General features: G+C 39.6%; 1 protein-coding gene across 4 annotated transcripts in view; it reads right to left on the bottom strand.

Annotated features, from left to right (window-relative positions):
* The window catches only part of FYN (FYN proto-oncogene, Src family tyrosine kinase), a 189,136-nt gene extending 174,208 nt beyond the window's left edge, over nucleotides 1-14,928 (bottom strand). For all 4 annotated transcript variants that reach the window (XM_067546610.1, XM_067546612.1, XM_067546611.1 and 1 more), the window contains exon 1: nucleotides 14,725-14,928. The gene's annotated coding sequence lies outside the window, so the exon portion shown is untranslated. The remainder of the gene's footprint in view (nucleotides 1-14,724) is intronic.
* Nucleotides 14,929-22,544: the final 7,616 nt, after the last annotated feature.

Here is a 22,544-nt window from a genome sequence, read left to right on the forward strand (position 1 = left end):
AACAGCTGAACCATTTTTGTCTGTATTCCGAGACCAAAAATAAATGTAAAGTCTGGCAAAATTATAAGAAACTGAAAACAGGGTCTTATAATAGCAACATTAACAACAGGCAGTGCTATCAGCCCCGCATATAATATTCATGCCATAGAAATTTGTGGAAAGACCTTTTAGGTCATTTAATCCAACTCCTTTCCTAATGCAGAATTATTCCTGTAATTCCGTACATAAACTCATAATTAACATTGAGATGCCTGGCTAGTAAATGACTGAGTTCCACCACACTGTGAGCTTTATCTACAGTAAAGGAAAAGAACAACCGGTGTAAGTATGACTCATCCATTACATGTATTTCTTATTTTAATAAGAATGGAAAAACTTTAGATCAGCCATAAAACATGATGTTGTGTTACTCTAGGCTGCTGTTCTCAGAAAAGCAAGATTTATCACTATCTATCCCTGTACCCACCCCTCTCCTATTTCAACATTCTTACATGTTTTGTGGTTGCAGACCTGGCCTGACTAAACACGGCTTGCTTTTACAGTTTCTATATCCAGTACTTCCATAGCAAGTATTTATTTAAATCAAACTGAGATACATGGTAGAGATATAGGCATGCCAGTCCCCAGAATACTCTTCCTGCTCAGAGCTATTTCTGAATGTTGCTTGCTGATATCCACTTTTGAAGAGCAGACAAGGTTTGGATAAACTTGTTTTCTGAATTCTTCTCTACAGTATTATATAGAGTATGTTGGTGGTTTAAAAAACAAACAAACAGGTGCTCATTCAAATCTTAAAACACAATAAAATCTCTCCCATTGCTATAGCAACACTATTACTGTGTCTACAGCAGAAGCAGCAAAGAACCATTACAGAGGTAATGGTACTCCTGGACACTTAGCCTCAGTGAAGAGAAGGCTAACATCTACACTAGAAGTGCTCTACTAATATAGGAATACTGCTAAACTATACTGCTAAACAGCTCATAGTGTGGCTGCAGCTTTATACTACCACGCTATGTTTATTTCTCACTCCACCCCTGCCGTGCATGAAACAAGCTACACAGATAAAAGTGCAGTTTTGCAGGGGTAACTGCTTCTGTACTAGAGGCTTTTGCTGGCACTGCTACATGCATCAGAGATCTCATCTCTTCACACTCCTGACCGACTTAAGCTACGCTGACAGAAGTCTGTCAACTCTGAGCATAGCTGGTTTTGCTCTAAAGCAAGAGACTTACAGCAATGAATAGCAGAGCTGCCCACTTATATGAAGTAGTTGCAACTAACTGATCTGTTTTACAGGGACACTAGCAACCAATACCAATAGACAGTAAAGACGTAAATTTAAACCGATATAGTTACATTGGTGAAAACACCTGTGTGTACACTTCTTTGACTATAAGAGAGGCTTTTTTAAGGTTAGCTTAAATTGACCGGGAACGGGTTTAAACTAAACCACAATCAGCAACTCAATCTGAAATACGAATATTCACACAGCAGTCTGCACTGGTTTAACTGTCAGTTTATAAACAGATTTAAATTAAACTGGTACCCATGTAGACAAGGCCTACGTGAGACAAAAATGTGCTGAATTCTTAGTCCACAAAACCCACTTCAGTGAAAGAAAGCGAATAAACCAGGCTACTTCAAGAAACTTGTGAGGTAACAAGCACCAAAGATTACTGCAAAAATATATGTTTTTAAAATGCTAGGTTCCTCCACCCACTGGTTAAATTTCAGCAAAAGATGGGGAAACTCAGAATTTCTTTTTTTGGTTTTCCTTCTGTCCCAAGGGGATTATTTTAGTTGGCAGCCATGTGAATCCAGTGTGCAAACCAAACATGGAGAGGTGACACTGCTGCAGCTAAAAATGCAGAGCAAATGGAAGTTTCACTGAATGTGATACTTATGGTCTAAAGCCCCAATCCCAGAGTCCTTATTCAGCAGAACTAACAAAAGTTTTGCTAGATTAAAATGTGCAGGTGGAAATCCCAGCCTGGGTTATAATTAAAGATTCTGTCCTCCCTGTGAAGTACTGAATGCCTTCAATTGTCCCCTGAAGTCAAATAGGCATCAAGAGTGCCCAGCACCTCCAAAGGACCAGATAATTCATGAGGCATTTCCTAAACACAACCGTGAGAAATTGTAACTGAATCTTCTTTAAAAAATTAAAATCCAACCTCTAGGAAGCAAAGGATAAAAGTTGAGACCCAGCTGGCTGATGGAACAAAACTGTTCGATTGCTGGGCATGTCCAGAAGGCAAACTGCCAAATACCAAAAAATAAAGTATCTTCCACTGATTACTGGTAGTGGCGGGATATATAACAGAAACCTGTTCATTTATTTATTTTTAAAAGAGGACAGTCCCCCATCTGTGCGCACGCACACGCACACGCACACACACACACACACACACACACACACACACACACACACACACACACACACACACACACACACTGCAAAGAATATACAAATAAGCCCAGTGACAGAGGACCCTCCATTGACACTGTTTCCTCATGCATTGAACAGGCACAGTTTAAGTGCTTAAACAGTCCAGGCCAGACATTTTGGAAGATTTAAAACTTTAGAAGATTGATTTTTTTTTTTTTTTGCTTCAGTGCAGAACTGTACATATTTTTAGTCACTGGAAAAGCAAGAGCAACCTTCTGGGCCAACAGAGAAAAGGCACACCTATTTCCTTTTAAATAATGCATTTGGATTGGCCCCACCTGCTCTCACTTAACATGCAGCAATGCCCCGACCTTATCCACTCTTCATATGCTACTTGTTTGCCAGAGAGTAACAGTTATTTACAGAGAAAGCACTATATTGGCCATGGACACCTGCCAATATTAAAAATAATTGTAGGATCAGCCTCCATTACACCCGCACATGCAATTTCAGAGCAGTATGTTATAAACCAAGCATGAGCAGGATCCATTAGCAACAAAATGACTCTAGCAACGCTCTCCACACAGTGTGTTGAAAATGTACATCATATGCCGAACATACCTAAACCTGAAACTGGTAGAACTTCACTTTAATAACATTTGAATGCCTTGGAGCCCTTACTGGAAGGTGTTAAAGAAAATTACATTGCTCAGTAAGGAAAAAATGTCTGAGCTTTTAGCTGGCAGTTTCTGCAAGACTGGCCAGCAGATGCTGAGGTCCAAAAGGCCCGACTTTAAATAAATGACATCTTCAGTATTGCAAGCCCCAAGTGTTCAAAGTTATGACGCAGGCCCCAAAATATTAACATTTTAAGAAACATATTTTTTAATCTTCTGGTGTTGCAGTCTTTGAGATTCATGTTTTGAAACTTTTCTCTCCAATCATTATGGCTAGAAACTTTTAAGAAAATGAAAGCTGATATTCTGAGCTAGTAACACACATTAAAAAAAACAAAACAAAAACAACCCACCACCCCGTTCATGATAATTGCAAGTTGCCAATACTGTCTCTTTCACTACCAGCAAATACCCAAAGCCGAGTATTTGACCAGTTCGAAGATGTCATGTCTCAAACTTTTTTTTCCACTGATATCATGAACAAAGCATCAATAGTTTTCAAGTGCAGCAGTCTAACTTAGGATCCTTTTTTCCCCCTGAGATATTTGGGAAAGAGTTAATGCGAAGCAAATCTAAACTACTGAGAGAATCCAAGATGATTTTAATATAGCCTTTCCAAAGCAACATTATCGTTACACTTCAAATAAAGGTTTCATATAAACATTTCATATTTCATTCATATTTCATTCATTTCACATTTCATATAAACATTTCAAATAAAGGTATGTGTGTGTCACGTGTAGATAAATACAGAGCTTGTTTTCATACAATGATTGAAATAATCTCATTAGAGTATCTAGTTTCCAATATTAGAAAAAAAAACAGAAGCAAATTATATCATTACACCAAAACTAAACAAATCAAGATTTCTTTGTCTTATAGGCGAGGTTATTAAGATCTTCCTTGTCAGCTCCCAAAGCTTAGAGACTTGAACTGGATCTTTTAGAGGAAGCATTCCTACATTCCCATCTATCAGAATTTTATCACAAACCTCCTGATCTGTATTTTTTTTAAGCCTCCCAGCTCTTGGAATCTTTCTATTACATGAAAATCTCAGCCCTCATTAGTTGCAAAGAAAGCCTGAAAATGTAACCAGGGTGCACCCTAAAGACTCAGAAGCCAGAAGGCAAATAAAGAGAATACAAGAAAAAAAAAAACCAAACAAACAAACAACCACTTATGCTTTTTAAGCCAGTCTCACAATTTTTAAACATCTGGGGTTACAATAGTGGGTCCCAATCCTGCAAATATTCATACAACTTTACAAAAGAAAGTGCTTGCAGGTGCAGGGCCTATGTCAGCCAGTTGCTGAGATGAGGTGCTACTACCGCAGGAAAAGGTATTCAAATATCAAGTTGGGTGAAATTTTTTGGCCAAAACATTTTTTCAGCAAAAGTTACAGATTTGGCAATACTGAATGAATTTGTTTTGGTTTTACTGAATTGTTAGTGTTGGAAAAGTCACCTTTCATTTTGATAATTTTTCTAATGAAACACTTCCATTTTTCAGTTCATTTTGAAGTTTCCTTCCATTTTATTAAAAGTTTTCAAAAAATGTTAAAAATAACTTGATATTAAAACCAACATTTTTCACACAGCTCTGTACACATCTCCCTGCCGTCCTTTCCAGTTTTCCTTCCTCTCAGTTCTCTCTTCTTGCCAAAAAAATTTGTCCTGTATTCTTTTTAGTGTGTATACTCTTCAGGAAAAGTCAGGTTTTGTAACTTGTCTAGCATATTTAGCTTGTGACAAAACACTGTGTGTTTATCAGAATATATATAAAACAAACAAGTAATAATTTTAAATATACCCTTATCCTCACAACCTCTTTTCCACGTTCTTTCAGCTCATTGATAAACTGCAACTAAGAAAAAGGCTTCATGTGAAGTTTTCGTAGCAACTAATTCAGAACTTGCATAAGGTCATGGCCCCTTCATGAATCAAATCTATCCCAAACATTTATGTGATCTGCAGCATTACCCACATACAAAGCAAGCACACTGGGACAATTAACTGACTCCCTGAATCAAGATAAAAGACTTCCCTCCTCTGGAAGATGTACATGCTCTTAAAAGACAGGAAGACACACACAGCAGCAGCGTTTGGAAAGAAACGATGACAATTATTCAGCTGGCTTTAAGGGCTCTTTGGGAGTTTTGTCCCATTAATGAGTTCAGGATAGGGGACTTTGGTCATACCAAACAGCTGCAACTCATGGTGGAGCCATGCAGGAGAGGAAGCTCTCTCTGTTCAGAGTCTGGCTACAGGGATGCCAGGGGCAGACTAGAGAAATGGAAGAGGAATAATTTTCTGAGTTGAGAGGGGACTGTTGGGAGGTGGGGGAGGAGATGGGAACTCAGAGCCCATCCCAGTGCTTTGAACCCGAGGGCCCAAAGAGTTAACCTTTCCTTCCTGCTCATCTGCTAAGGATAGATCTGAGCTGTGTGCCTGCGCGCAGATCAGGCACCCGTCCACCTTGAACTGAGGACACGATTACAATCCTGTAAGCCCACCACTGATAAGTCAATCCTCAGCTTTCCCTGGCAGGTGTTTCCCCACACAGTACAGATGTTGATTTAGCAGTACCCTTTACCTGTGTATGGCCACACAATGACTTCCAAATGACCTGAATGAGCTATTTTATGTATTAATCCCTTTATTAAAAGCCCTCTTCTTAATTTATCTGAGGTCCCTTCATTTTATCCTACAGCAACAATCGTACATTGTAAACATTTAATGCTCTACTGCTGTGCAAAAATAATTCAATTTTTTATTTTAATCATCATGAATATAAGTACTTCAACAGTATAAGGCCATTTCAAATAGTTCTGCCAAATCAAATATATAGCACTTCTTTATGTTAAAAGACCAGTTGATGGGGAAAGTGAGGTGGCCGGGCAAAAGGGGTACAAGGATGGAGACAGACTTGCTGTGGGTAGGAGATGCAAGGGCCTCTAGAGTAGTTCTCAGCAGGACCACTATGAAGCTGTCAAAGGTGATCAGGGGGGAATGTGAGAGGAAAGCCATGGCAGAACAGACAGAATGGAACAAGGACTCAGAGGAAGTTCTCTGGTGGGACAGAAAGTAAAGGAGCTGGAAAGGATATTGATTTCCCCATTCCCCCATCCCCAAACCAAGCCAAGCCAAACATTCCCTTCCCTACTGCTGCTTCCTTTCATGATTGCCTGCGTGTTTGGAGAGAGAAAGAAACCCTTTCAGTACTGAGTAGAAATTGGGGGCAAAGGAACATGCAGGTTTTGGGCCTCAAGGCACAGCACTGGCTCAGCACAGCTTTCTCCAGATCACTTTTTATAACATGCATGAGGAGTAAAGAGGAAGTAGGCATAGAATACTAATTCCGCCTCCTTTTAGGGATCACCATCTACCCAAGACTTTCTGCACCAGCAGGTTCTGTAACCTCTCATAACTGACCCAATTTAGGATGATGCTAGTCATCCTCTGACTGGTATTAAGTCAGCATGTCAGGAAACCAAATTTCCACGGCACTTAGGAAATACTGCCTCTGAGTAAGGTTGTATCTTAAAGTCATTTTCTGCACCGAGTATTTTGGATGACATGTACTCATGTTATTCAGATAATATAATATATGGTACTATAGTTTTACAACCCTTAAAAAACCCTCTGATCTATTAGAATCTCAATATATGACAGTACTGTCATTCACAATTTGGGACACTGGAGCTGCATGCTGGTTAGTTTGAATCCTCACATCTGTTACCGAATGTGACATTTAAAGTGGCTAACTTAGTATCCTATTCAATAACTATCACAGGGACATGAACAGAACACAATGCCTCTGCTGATGGATATTGTATTTTCTTGTATATATTTTCTTCATTATTTTACTAAAAACAATCATTGCAGTACTAAGTGTTGCCTCAGTTTATATTACTGTATACTGCAAGAAAATGGCTTACTGCAAAATACCAAGGTTGTGTGCAGCACAATACAAAAAACCCCAAATGTTTTTGGTGCAAAGTTAGCCATTTTAAGTAGCAAACTCTTGCATGCTATCTGCCCCTTTAAATATTATGGAGTTTTAAAATGAAATAGGAAAAACTACAAATACACTGAGGGTACAGATCCTCAGCTGGAATCAATTGTTAGAGCTCCATCTGCTTCAATGGAGCTATGACAACTTATACCAGCTGAACATGTGTTTAGCAAATAAAGTAGACACTCCAGGAAGAACTCCATAATAGAACTCTCTGATAAAAATAAATACCCTTCTTCTTAGTTCTAAAAACAGACCTCACTTATACTAACATAGTTAAAGAGAAATCATAACATGAACAGTTAAAAGAAAGTCTAAAGTAAAATTCATTATTGTAGATGACATTTTCTTTTAAAGTGACACTTCAATGCTTTTTCACTAAATTGGCTCTACAAACTGCTTTCCATGTGATACTGCCATTTCAGTAACCCTGAACTCTAACTTAAATCTGTTATGTGGCTTGAGATTGCAATTTCTTCTGCACATTTTCTCAGCCAGAACATATATTGTATATTAATAATTTGATGGCATTAAAAGAAGTTTCTACTGTCACAAGTTTGGGATGACCAGATTACTCACATACATGGTGAAACTATTAGCAAATCTTCTAAGCAAGTGGAAATATGAATTCATTCTGCATCATCCCATACGTTTTAAAAAGTACATGGAACAAAATAAGCCTCTCTCTGCTTTTTTCACCTTCAGAGTACATGAGCAACTATTTTTCAATGACAACATTGTACAAAATTAAATCCATAAGTCAATTTATATAATGAGCCGAAATTAACACAATTAGTTAAATACAAGAGTACATGTGGCCTATATAAATTTAGTCTGAATGACAATGCCTTTGAGTAGCATTACTACATATAGTATATAAAAAGTATTCTCCCTCTCACTGTAACATGATTTGAAAGAAGGAAGCAATAGTGACTAGAAATGAAGTCTTATAACTGAACTGCAGATTCTTACCATTTTTGGTCATAATTCTGATCATAATTCTGGGCAGTTATTAAAGGTGTGACTACCCATTAGTTTTACAGTATTCCTTCCTCCTGGGGGATGGATACATTGAGGAAAATTCTGTGTATTTTTTATGCCTAAAACTAGTCTTTAAAACAAGTTTTACCATCACGCAGTGAGTGTTTTCTAAATTTTAACATTTTGTTGTGGTGCATGAGCATTCATTTAACCAGTCTAATCTTTTTTTAGGTCACTTCTCTCATAACGTACTTTCTCATGCAATAAAGTAAGTTTATTCTTTACATGTTACCTCCTCTTTCAGGAGTCAGATGTTGGACCCACCAAAGTAAAATGGCAAAACCCTCCATTATTTTTGATAGATGCAGGATTAGGCCTAAAGTTTTGTATGATGACTCTGCATTTTTGCTAAGAAACCAATTAATAAACAAAAAACACCAAATAGTTCTGCTGAACTATATTAGGCACAAGAGGATTAAACCTAACTTTAATAGGATGTAGCTTACATGGCACATCATTAAAGAGTTGACCACAAAGACAGAATTTGGCTGGCTTGTTTGACATTTACATGACACTGAATATATAGCAAAAGTAGGACAAATTCTTCTCTCTCTCTACAGTGGTTTAAATGAGTGCTCAATGAGATCATCATGAATATTATGCTGAAGGGCTTTATACCATCCACTATTCGATTAATCATGTGATAATAAGTATAGAAATTACAAATCAAGAACTCCAAACAGCAGTTCTCACCATCAAAACTAAGAACTGGGTTGAGGGAGAAATCAAATACAGCCTTTAATATTGTGCATACTAAAGCATAAACCAAATCACTTTACAAAACAAAATTTTCCAGAGTAAAGTTTTGGAAACAATAAAAGCATTAAACACATCTTTAAAAATCATGACATCAATCAGATGGACGATAGAGGGTCTAAAAGTAATAACTTATATAAAAAAAACCCAACCCCACTACTACCATCTTCTATTTCTACCTCTTATTTGAGTGCCATAGGAGCTGCTCTCATGCTCATACAGAAATACATTCTTATAAACTGAATCTTTTACTATTCAGTATGTGGTGACTGAACAGAGGTGATGAGGCACACAGTTTTCTTACATTCTCAGTCTGTAATTTCTTTTGTTCATTTTGGCATCCCTCGCTGGGATGTTAGGACTAGACATTCTGCTCCAGTTTACAACATGCCAGTAATGCTGGCTTAAGTGAGCAAGGCTGGCAACGCTAGGTGATTTGTCCTCTAGTTCCCTTCATTCATAAAAGGTAACCACTGAACTTCAAGAAGAAGAAAAAGATTCTTCTTTCATAAAATTTCTCTCCTGAAGGCTCTTTTCTCAGTCAGACTTTTCATTTAGTTACCTTTACCACCAAGAAAACCTGTAAGTACTGCCAGTTTGAAATCAAAGCTAAGTACTAGTGTGTGCTTATGCAAAGAACAGTACAACCTACAATTAGGCACGGTAGGATTAAATTTTTATCATTAAGTGTTGGCAAATATCAGTTTCACCATATACACATAAACCAACAAAATAATATTGCCATCAATAACAGAAATTCACAAATAGGCAAACTAAGTTCGCGAGCAGCATTTTTCTTATCAGAGTTTGGTTTAAGGTTATTTGTATATTTTGACATATGATATGTACATAATTTGTGTTTTAATGGTTACAAACCATTAACTTTTTGAATATCAATATTCACTCATTAAATACTTGTCTGACCCCAGCCCCCCCGCATAACTTTTAACTGAAAATTTAAACAGATAACCTAAAAAGGTGCTTAAAATAGAACACTGATATTATCTGCTGAAGTTACAAAAAATACAAATCAAATTCTGCCAAGACTACCTATAATGCTGGGAATAAAATCAGCCTCTTGAGCTTGACAAATTCTGTACACTGGCCCTTTAACTTCCCAGCCAGTTATGCTGATGGGATCACTAAATTTTCCAACAAGAATTGTTGCAACTGTAATAAAATGGATCACTTTAAAGATAGGTTTGAATTTTTTTTTTTTTTTTTTTGGGTAGATGAAACATGGCGGACCCCTTTTGAATCAATAAAAACAAAGACATTCAACAAAATTGAACTCTTCATTTCATTCTCACCATTGTGCCATATACCTACAGGATGATCCACTATCTGAAGATTTCTGCAATGCTTTGCAACAGGGTGTGGGACGAGGAGATTGCATAAGGCTTAACTCAGAATCTTCTTGTTTCAAGGATTTTGGTCAAACCCCTTAATATCTGAAGGATTATTATTGCTGAGAGGCTCATTTTTATGGTGCCTTTTGGTGGGGAGAGGGGTGCACAGCAAGAAAGTTGATTAAGGCATAGAATTCAAGGGGTAGAGCTGGTTGGAAAAATTTCAACAAACCTATTTTCCATTAGAAAATGCAGTTTATTTAAATTGAAACTTCACGAGATTTGTTTCAATTCTGCATAAGTATTATTTTGGAATATAAAAAAAATTTAAAAAGGTCTAACAATGTAAAAACATCTTGTTTCGGCATATTTGGAATGAAACATTTTAATTTTTGTTTTGAAACTTAAAAAAAAATTTGAAACAAAATCAAATTAACATTATAAAAGAAAAGAGTCAAAACTGAAACAAACGTTTTCAACTGACCCGAAACAAAAAAGCTTTGCGATTTTCCTTTGGGGAATTTTTTTTTGAATTTTGGGGGTTTTGTTCTAATTCGAAATTAAGCTAAATTTTAAAATCTCAAAATCCTTTACAAAATGAACTGTCATCCTTCAGTCAGTGCTATAAAGGAGAAGGGTACTTTTCCTTTGCTCCACGGTCTAATTAGTTTCTAATGTATACAGTCACAGTTGTTACTAGCTTTGTGTTTATGGCCCCACTCCTGAAGAGACATGCTTAACTTTACACACAAGTATTCCCATTGACTTCAATGAGACTGCATGCATGAGTAAAGTTAAGCATCAACACAAGAATAAGGTCTTCCATTTGATGTGGTAAGTATCAATGGCACCTAGATCCAGACACTCAAGAAGTATTTAAGTACCTAACGCCACTTGAAATTAGCAGGCGTTAGAGGCCTATACACTTTGAGGATCTGGGCAATGAAGTCTAGGATAAATGCTTTTATGGGTAGTTGCTTATAAATGTAAAGTAAAATAACAGCCTTTTTCAGAAGTACTGAGAACTTGTAGCACCTGTGGACTTCAGTTAGAGTTACAAGTGTTCAGCATCTCTGAAAAAGCAGGTACTAAATAAATTGCTGATTTGCACTATATAGATCCAAATGCTGCAAGCCCTCTTCCAAAGAACTGGTCCTTAGTTGACAGACTTCAATGAGACTCCTCAGGCAAGGGTTTGCAGGATCAAACCCTATATTTGCACTAGTGACTCAATCACTACAGTGAATTCTTGGGGGGCTAGAAGGAGGGGGCATTATTAGTCTTCTTTCTCTTGAAGAAAGATCATAGTAACAGTACACAGTGTCAACGCAGAACTATGATAAGCTGACACGTACAATCTTTTGAATATGTAATAATATTTCATGCAGAACTTTACCAACAAATTTGCTTCAAAATATTTAAGTGAGATTAAAAACAGTCAATGTTTTCTCCCTGAAGTATGTAACAGTACAGCGTGGCAACAAGGACTGTATATGGACTTTATATATATATAAAGTACTGGTTGGAATCCCTCCTAACTAACCACTGAAAATACAACACTCATGTGATGCATACACAACATTAAATGATCATGAACATGGAGGGACCATGTAGTTTTAACTTGTCCAACTGCATTTTTATTAGACCATATATCGAGTGCAAATCATATCATGCCTGACTGTTCTAAGCAAGCCCATTGTCACTGGCCCCAAAAGGTCCTTTTCATACTATTCTCCACACGTGCACATTTGGAAAACATTATTCAGATACTTCATGCAATGTAATTGTTTCACAATTACAACTATATTTAGACAATTGATTTTTCAAAAAACTCTATTTTACATTAATTAATTGCATTAATTAATTTTATATTAACTGGTTTTAATTTTTTTAAATTTAGTATTGGTGTTTAACAGAAGTTAAAAATAACTGTTACTTGTAGTTTTCCATAATATCTTCACTGACAGCTCTGCCTAGCATTTTGTGTCATCTCTATACGCAGGATCCTTTATTGCTTAATAAGGATTGTATTCAATCAGTCTGAAAACTGTTTCCTGTTGTTATATTAAGATTTATAATTAAGCAATATTCCCATGTCATTACACGCTTTATCAGAAGATAATATAGCATGACTTGAGTTAGGTGTCCAGAGCTGAGAGTGTATAATAATGTCAAAGTTAATTACCTTGCAGAAGACACCCTGATGAAGGAAATCAACAGAAACATGTTATTGAAATGAGTTCACAAATTGATACTTTCCAAGTTACTTTAGCATTCGTGCTTGATACCAATAGGCTCACAGAAAAAACTCACAAGAACAATCTTTCCAGTGGGCTTCTCATATGAGTTTACAGTACAACAGGAATGAAATAAGGTTAGTCCACGTTATAACTGAAAAGGCATCAATTAAGCCACATTATTAAAGGAGAGAGAACTGGTCACTCTCATGACAAACTGTATTAAAAGTGATCCCTTTTTCTCCCCCCCAAAAGAAACCTCGGCAAGACACTTTGTTTTAAAAATTATTCTGATTTAAAATCATACATAATTGACGTCCATTAAGTTAAACTATTTTTTTTTTTTTTAGAATGTGCATTAAAGGTTTGAGTGAATTCTCTATTATTCCAAGATTTTCTGCACTTCTGGTTTGGATGATTTCAACTGGAGGAGAGGAGGGAAGAGAAAAGCCACTTTTGGTTAATTTAAAAAAATCCCCTATTTAATTTGCTTTGTTCATTTAACAGAACTTTCTGTACAGTTTTCTCCGTTTGTGTGGGTCTGTGACAGCAGAGGAGTGAAAACCTATTTTTAAAAAAACTGGAAAATGTGATTGTAAAACCACACATCTCCGCACATAAGCATAGTGCTGAAAACTATTTTCAATTCATTATTGAAATGGCCTTGATTTCAAGTTGACAGTGTCTCTTTAATGTACTGTTCTTTATCTATGGGAGCTAGACAAATAAAACTAACAAACCCACTTCCTCTATCAACATGTAATGGCAATTGTTCAGAGCATTGACACAGGGGTACCAGTTAAAAGATATTTAAAAAACTGGAAAGTATTATGGCCATTTGCGTGATAGGAGGAAGGATGTGGGAGTTAAGGAGGATGCATATAGGCAGGAAAGTGACAAGGGCTCTGAAAGCATTTTCATTACTCTTTGTGTCTCTCTTACAAACCCACTCTAATAATTCTAAGAATTAGAATGTATCAAAATGACTGATGAAAAACTGCAATGTGTTCCCTTGCACTTGACCAAAACCTTCTCCTTAAGCTTCAACCCCATCTCTCTCCCTCCCCCATCACTACTGAATGGATGAGGCTATTATGTTCTCATTTCAGAATTAAAGAAATCCACGTGGAGCAGCAGTAAAACAAGTTCTCAAGGCAGTAGAAACCATATTTAAAGTAACTTTAGCTACATATATAATATAGCTCTGCAGATGCAGCAAAAAGTTGGCACCCACTATCTTTCACTAATCTAAATGTGGCTGGAAAGGAATTGAGAGCAGATCAGCGGCCTCATCTGGGGAGAGAGAGAAGCCCCAGGGAACCGAGAAAAGAAACAAGCAGCAAACCTCCTTTCAAATCCTACCACCCTCGGGCATTTTGTGCCTCTCTTCTTTCTTTACTGAAAGGGCCCTTTGTCACACACACAAATCCTATAAAAACTGAGAGGGAGAGAGGGTCATTTTATTTTCCCCCCCCTCCCCTTTTTTCCTCTCCCCGAAATTGCAGCAAATAAAGCCCTGTGATGAATCTCAGTTACCTCTTTCTAGCTCAGGAACTAATAAAGCCTCAGTTCGAGAGTTAAAATGGGGGTATGGTGGTAGAAATGGGGCAAAACCAAAAACATGCAAATGGTCCAAAGCAAGAGAAAGGTAGCACAGGTCAGTGCTCGGCTACACACGACCATCAGTTATTAAAGGATTACATCATAGGTCGCATTTAGCTCCTTTAGAGAGCTTCGAAGCCACAAAAATGAAACAGAAACGTGAACGGATCGACCCGCCCTAGCAGCAACGCGGCTGCCAGGAGGCGCCCCCCGGCGAGCCCGCTGTCCTCGGCCAGCTTGGCCCATCGTCCTCCCCATCACCAGGGAGGGTCACAACAATCCACCCCCAGGGCGAACCCCGCCGAGCCCACATGATCCCCGCCAACAAGGAAGCTTCTGTTTTTCTCGTGGTCATTTAAACTGCTGGCCGGGGGGTGGGCGGACAACAGACGTCTTAAGGACAAAAAAAAAAATACAGAGACGAGCTGCCCGGTTTCTGCATCCGCAGCAGCAGCAGCCTCCCCTCCCGGCCCCGCTCCAGCTGCACACCCAGGCCAGCCGGGGCTCTGGATGAAGGGCACCGGCGGCAGCAGCAGCAGCAGCAGCGATGCCCCCACTTCTCCCGAGACAGCCTCCCACCCACACAAAGGAAACAGCCACACGGCGGCGGCGCAGCATCCCCGCAGCAGCCAGCCCGGGGCTCTTCACTCCCTTACCTGAAGCTCAGCGGATCCCAATCCACGCTCCTCACTCACAGCATCGCCCTCGCGCCTGGGGGGGGGCCCGGGCCGGCCCAGGTGACTCCTCCCCGCCTGCCCGCGGGCGGGCGGGCCGACGCCGGCTGCTGCTGCTGCTGCTCGAGGGATCCCACGGGAGCAGCCAGCAAAGAAGGGGGGGCGAGCTCCGGCTCCGGCTGCGCCGAGCCCAGGCAGCAAAGAGCCCCGGGAGGGGGGGGGCGGGCTGCAGCCGGGGGCTCCGCTCCCAATCGCCGCGTCCTTCTCCCCTCCCTGAGCGCGACAGCAGCCGGCGCGGCGCAGCCCGGCTCCGGCTCTTCCCCCCTCACCCGCCGCGCCTGACAGATGGCGCAACCGCAGCCGCGCCCCCCGGCCAACTCGCGCTTCTTCGCCTGAGCCGGGTTCCCCCCACGCGGCGGGGGCGGCCCGAGACTGGCAGCCCCGGACGGCCTATGGCGAGGCGCAGCGGGGGGGGGGCAGAGGAGGAGCCGGGGTGCGGAGCATTAGGGGTGGTTGTTGTTGTGCGCCCCCTCCTCCCCGCAGCGGGGTGGGTGGCTCGCGGCTTGGAAGAGGGGGATTTACTCGCGCCCTCCCTTGGCAGCGGTCGCCCCTCGGCGCTGTGCTGGGAAGCCTGACCCCAGCAATTCGCCCTTTCCATCAGACGCTGAAGCCCAGGCGAGGCCGAAGGGGGGCACGTGGGCGTGTTCCAGCCCCACGCGTGAAGGGGGCAGGGAGCAAAGTTCAGACAAGGTTTCAAACCCTCCTCTCCGCCTCGGGAAGAACTTGGGAGCTTGGCACCGGCCGGGGGGCTTGGCTAATCAATGGCTTTAATGGCCCTCTTCAAAACTGGATTCTGGACACCCCCCATATTTTGGGGGGGATGGGGAGCAGATCTGAGGATTTAGGTTCGGGTCCTTCCGAAATTCTAATATTTGGGAGTGTCAGGTCTTACATTGTTGCCCGCTCTCGAGATTTGATTGGTCGTCTTGTAATATTTGGTGTTCTCCTTAAAGCACCAGCTCCTGGAGTCCAGGGATTATGTGAGACTGTCAGTTCCCATTTGTTTTTCAGACAAGCCCCTTAGTGATAGAGAAAAATACAAAATTGGTGTATCCTAAAGGCTCAGAAACAAGAATGAAATGAAAAAGAACACTCTATTAAAACAAATAATTTAGGACATTCGAAGGCTTGACAATACATAAGAAAATGGTACCAGTAAAATGTATAGTTCTCACCAGTGCTGTGTTTTTAACCATTTTAATTATTATTAATGGCAAATATTTAGCACTTATATAATGCCTTTCATCCAAAGATCTTAAAGCACTTTACAGAGATAGAGATTAGTAGGTTATGAACTCTTCCAGACTGCGTCTGTGTCTATTTTTTATTTTCCTACAGCATCTAGCCCTGCGTCCCCTCCCCCCGCTCCTGACTAGGGCTTCTAGGAAGTAAAATAGTGTAAATAAACACACAAAAACTTTGTTTTGGTTGAATCAGGACATACCCCACAAACCATGGAAATAACAAATGAAGGGGAAAACAAGTGTCCTGTGTTCCTTGCCACTTCTGCATTGCCACTTTCACTAACACACTCCATCATTCCATAAGGCTTTCACTTCTACCTCCCACACCTATTGAAAAGCAATATATATCCCAACGTCAAACTTGCATTGTAAAGTGAAAACCTTAACAGTAACCTCAGATGCTCTTGTTTCAACAGATGGGCACATCTGACTGTCAGACATTCCTTACATTTGAGAGGTTATACTCTCTTAACATTGCTGAGGTTACCATTAAGATTCTCTGCTAGAGTGTGACAAAGGAACAGGAGGGGTAAATGTAAAAGTGGGGAAAAGAAGAAAATAAAAGATCTCAGGAATAATTTATTTAAAATTCGTATTATATTTAACAAGACTGCACCCTCTAAATGTTTCCCCTCAGATTTCTGCTATTTAACCCAGTGTAGCATTTGATCTTGTTGATTTATGATGTTAAAGGAATTTTTTGATGGAATTATAGTTTTAATATGTTCAACTGGGGACTTATTTCCTATCAGGCTATCCACAGCAGTGTGGTTACAAGAACACTTTCAGCTTAATGGATTTCTGTATAGATGGTTCTTGTCTGTTCATATTAATTCAGTACCTTGGGGTGCACATATAGTGACTTTGTATGTAGAGCTCCTTTTGAAACTAATGTGAGTTCTTGAGCACAAAGTGGGAGCTATATTGGGCCACAACTGGGCAACAATTTTTGAACAAAATTATTTTTGCCAAAAAATGCAGATTCGGGTCAACCAAAATATTTCACAAATTCATGTGAAATCAATTTTTTTTTTCCAAAGCTGCCAGTCAGCGAACTGAAAAATCAGTTATTCACACAACTTCATAGTTCTTGCATAAGTTATAATATGAATACAGAAGCATGAACAAACAAACAAAAATTCTCAGGATTTTAAGTGACAGTTCAAATTCCCTCCTGGTCTCAGTTAAGGCAGGACCTAATATGACTTTTTTACCTTTAGGCCCAGTGTATAACCAGAAGTTTTACAAGCATAGCTACGAGAATAGTAATACGCATGAAAAACAGTCACACACAAGTCTGCATGGGTATGCCAGCAAAAGTCCTAGTGCAGTTATATTGGCAAAAAAAAAGTCCTTTTGCTAGTAGAGCTTATGTTGTTCGAGGAACTGGTATAAACTATACTTGCAAAAAAAACCCATGTGTAAACTCCATTTCCACTAAGAGAGTTTGATTGCATAGTTATCCCAGCAAGCCCTTTCTCGTGTAGACATGGCTACATGCAAGCAACAGTGGTAACACATAAAATAGATTTATTTTCACAGAATTTATAAACATCAGATCATGTTATTTAACAAGGAACTTGAAAGCATGTAGAAAAGAAACAAATACATTGAAAAACAGGTAAGCAATAGATACAACCTTAATCTTAAACTCTAAAAGCTACATTGTGATTCTAAGAGTTAGTGGTATGGGGAAGTGTGGAGATGCACTATCCCAGAAATGTTGGGTGAAATCCTGGCTCTGTTGAAGTCAATGGCAAAATTCCCATTGATTTCCAGGAGGTCAGGATTTCATCCATTGTGCATGAGGCAGATACAGTGCTTCAGGGGAAGTGAGGCTATTGTTACATCCTTTGAAAAGTTGTAATGGGTGCTCCTCTTTCCCATGGCAGCCTAGCTTTGCTGTGCTAGAGCAATGTGCAAAGAGAGCAGAACTATGGCTCTGTCAACTTTAGTTTTCAGCGAAACTAAAAATCCCCTGACTTTGATCTCAGGCAATGCAAAGACAGGATTTGTGCCTGACCCCTACACAGTGGTTTAAGGTGAAGGCTTCTTGTATCCTCTCCCCTAACCTTCCCTCCCTTGTGCACCCAGGCAGGGCCATGCACAATCTTAACTCTCCAAAAGTTAATAGATCTTGGACCCTCCAGTAATTAATCAATGGGCCAAATGCCCTCCTCCCTGTGTGTTGTGGAGTGAGCAAACACATACCATTTTTTATTTTAATTTTTTTTTTTTTTTTTAAAAGAAGAGTGCCTATCGCAGGCTTTACATGCTTATGCTTTGAATTAAAAATATATTTGCATAAAGAAAATAAAACAAAACCAGCAGCTCTTTATCCCAAACCAGAAACCAACCAACAGTCAATGAAAACAGACCCAAACAATATCTTGTCAGCCACAAGCCTGGGTAAATAGAGTTGCTTGGCTTCGTGCCCCTGAAAGTTAAATGATTTTGACTAGTATAGCCAAAACAGATGTGGGGAGTGGGGGGAGGAGTGGGAGGATAAGTTCCTAAGTTGAAGGCCAGTTAACTGCCTCATTCCAGCATCCTGGGGAGTTGCTGTAGTAATTCCTCATGGCAGCTCCAAGCTACCCTAGGGCTATAGAAATTAGCACTGTCCCAGCGAGTTGCCTCTCTGCTGAAGTGCCACTACTGGAGAGGAACTATTTGGTGGAGAGTTGCTTCCTGAAGTGGTCTAGCTGTCAGAAGCAGGTAGCTGGCCTATAATATACACACTATATTAGTTTTAGCCCCTGGCCTCCACCACTATTGTGAGATGACATCAAGATGTCTGCCCTTAAGGAGTTTTGACAGAAGTCCTCCAACTTGTTTTATTTATTTTAAAAAGTACAGCTACATAACTTGCACAGTTCCAGAGGGGTAGCCATGTTAGTCTGTATACAACAAAAACAACGAGAGTCCTGTAGCACCTTAAAGACTAACACATTTCTGCGGGCATAAGCTTTTGTGGGCTGCATCTGACGAAGTAGGTTGCAGCCCACAAAAGCTTATGCCTGCAGAAATGTTAGTCTTTAAGGTGCTATAGGACTCTCGTTATAACTTGCACAGTGGCCCTCATTTCTCCCTAAATGGTCACTCGCACCAAAAATCACAAAATATTCAAGTTGCTTCCAGTTCCAAGAGACCAGTCACTTACCTCAGCTCAATTGGTATCCTAGTCAAAGACAATGCCTTTAGCCAATCCTGTATTAAACTATCTAAAGGTTTACTAACTAGGAAAAAGAAATTAGAGTTATTTACAGGTTAAAGCAAGCAAACATACACACACAAAAGAGTTATCTATGATTCCCAAAGGTGACAGAGATGTGGTAACCACTCAATTCAAAATGTCTGTAAGGGTGGACTTTGGGGTAACTCCTGGGGATTGCTGCCTTAGTTTAATGTTTCTGGCCCTGTGACAGCACTGGTGGGTAACACTGAAGTTAGATTCCCCAACCAGCCACAAACAGTGCTTCTGATTCCCCACACTGGTTATCAAGAAGCTAAAACAAAAAATGCACCACCCCCTTTCCTGCATTTCAGTCTCTGGCTCCCAATCAGCCAGTAGGTCCAGTAAAGAGATAAGTTATTTAAAACTCTATTCCCTTTACTAAAAAGTTCTCCTGACCCCAAAGAGTCAGCCACATTACCAGACCAATATAAGTTTGGATCTTACTCAAAATACGATGCTGCCAGCCAATCCTTTAGTAACTAAAACTAAAGATTTATTACAAAAAGAAAGAAACAAATAATAAGAAAGATGTTAAGTTGTCAAAATAATCAGATACATACAAATGATTTGAAAGTTCATATATATCAGGTTTTCAGTAGAATTGTGGAGTTTGCAGGCTTTTATAGTCCCTTTGGTGTACATCTGGTACCTGGATGGGTCTCAGGCCTTTGTTTCACAGCTTCAGTTGTAGATGGGTTGATCCAGAGGTAGGAAGCAAGGATGAAGACTGAAGACAATATAGATGTGGTGCAGCTGCCTTTTATGTCCCTTTGCCATGCTGCTTGTGGAAATTTACAGAAACATGATGGAGTCCAGGGTCACCTGAATAAGTCACCTGTCCTTGCATGCTTTGTTGAATCACAGGAGCAGCCATTGCTTGTTACCTGGCTACAGCATCCACAGAAAGGCTCATTAGGTGGGAACAGCCTCCTTTTATGGCCCATTGTGAAAGCTAAGTATCCTTTGCTGGGCTATCAACTGGCATTGTTCATTCACAAACTAGCTACACTGGATACAAACAATTACTCCAGAAACAAACCCATTTGAAATCCAGATGGACAGTCATATCTAGAACTTCATATACAAAGATGTTACATGCACATAAACAATATTATTATATTTAGCAAATTATAAACCTTCTAATAGTACCTGACATGGCATATCTCATATGAATTATTGTAATTTTGAAATATTGATTTTAAATCATATTCTAAAAGATACCCTTAATCCAGACAGCATCACAATCGTGTTTTATCTTTTACATTTGGCCTACTAGTCCATGAGATGAGCTCTCTTGCAAGTAGCATTTCCGAGGTGTATATGTTTAGTTTCCAGCTGTGAGTTTGTCAGGTCTTAGCTAGCGCCTCTGACCACAGACAGAGCTGGCACTTGGTTTACCAGCATCACATCCCACTTCTCATATCTTCTTCCAGATGGCCTCTTACACCCAGACATCTCACTTCCTCTCCTTCTGTGCCAACCCACTTTCTCCTTCCTACCTTAAAACACTTCTTCAGTGAAGTCTTTTAACAATGATTAGTGAAAAAATTCTCCCCCATAATCTTGGCTGGTGTAATTTAGGTATATGAACTGTACTGTGAATATTTTAGGCCCTAATCCCACAAACAATCACAGGTGTTTAAGCATAGTATTTAATGGGACAGCACATGTAAGCAAAATTAAGCATAAGTATTTTCAGGATTGGAGTCTGGAGGTTCTTTGGTGCAGAAACCTTGGCTGAATCCTGGCTCTATTAAATTAAATAGTAAAACTTCAGGATTTCACCCCATGTCTTCTTATGTGTTTGTACAGTATCAAGCATACCTTCTATCTCCTCCTCAAGTCTTCTGTCTGCTGAGCAGTAGCAGAATTATGGGGCCTTGCTGATTGGTTTTCCAGTGAAGAAGAAATCAGTGACATGGACTCTGGGTATATACTCAATAAATACTGTCCCTTTAGAATTTTTGCTGAGGTTTAATATTTTTGGAAAGCTAAAATTCTGCATTTCCTAGTGATACCAAGCACTGGTGCTAAACCCAAGCAATTGCAGTTTCTGAGCCCACCATATTAGAATTGTACTTAATTTAAAAAAAAAAATTAATGTTGATAAAGCTAAAATTGCCTCAAAATAAAGTTTAAACATTTCTGAGATGACATTACTTGTGGTCTTCCTCAGAGACACATGCTGACCCAAAAGCTTAGGAGCCATAGTCAATAACCAGTCTGATTAAGGCTCTGTGTACCACCAGCAGTGTTTTCTTGTCCGTCCACTTCCGCCATTAGTCCCAACAAGACTTTTAAGCAGGTTAATGCTGTTTGTATATTTATCATTAACATCATCTATATGATCTTTCTAAAGTATTTTAGTATCAGATAGTACTCCTGGGAATGTCAACCTTTTAACTATGTCTATTTGTTTTCCATACAAATATAGTTTATATTCCTTTGTAACTTTCCTTTTTGTAAAGTCCTTTGGTTTTGACAATGGAGAACTTGAAACTCCATGCATTTCCCCAATCAGAGGTCTCTTGTAACATTTTAATGATTCTCTGTTCTGCTATCTCGGTATTCCTGTTCCTGCTCCACCTAGCAGTCATCTGTGAATACAGTGACACCTACTTGTTTGGAAGATCACATATCATAATATTAAATAAGGTTGGGTTGATAACACTTCCCTGTGGTGTACCATTTTTAATATTACATATAGTTGATATAATTTTCCAAACTCTGACCTGCATGGTCCTTTTACTCAAAAAATCTGTAATCCACCCATATAGGCTTCCCCTTATACCTACTGCGCACACTTGATATAACAAGCCTTCCCTCGATAGCATGCCATATGCCATTTCAATATCTATAAAGACAGCTATCTTGAAATCTTTGTTCCTCTTATTTTTTTCTGTTTCAGTTTCTAATTGAACAGTGTGATCAATGGTGCATCTTCTAAAATCACTCTGCACCTTATCACATAAATTACGTAAACTCATAGACTTTGAGGTCAGAAGGGACCATCATGATAATCTAGTCTGACCTCTTGCACATTGCAGGTCATAGAACCTTACCCACCCACTCCTGTAATAGACCCCTGACCTATGACTGAGTTACTGAAGTGCTCAAATCATGCTTTAAAGACTTCAAGTTACACTTCAAGTCCACCAGTTACACTAATTTAAACTTTCAAAGGGAAATCCTGCGGCTCCCCTACAACAGCTTTGTAACCCTCTTTTGAGTCGGGACCTCTAGGGTTACAACACAGTGAAATT

This window comes from Emydura macquarii, unplaced genomic scaffold, assembly GCF_026122565.2.
Source record: "Emydura macquarii macquarii isolate MOO-44397 ecotype Brisbane River unplaced genomic scaffold, CSIRO-AGI_Emac_v2 contig_1146, whole genome shotgun sequence".
NCBI lineage: Eukaryota > Metazoa > Chordata > Testudines > Chelidae > Emydura > Emydura macquarii.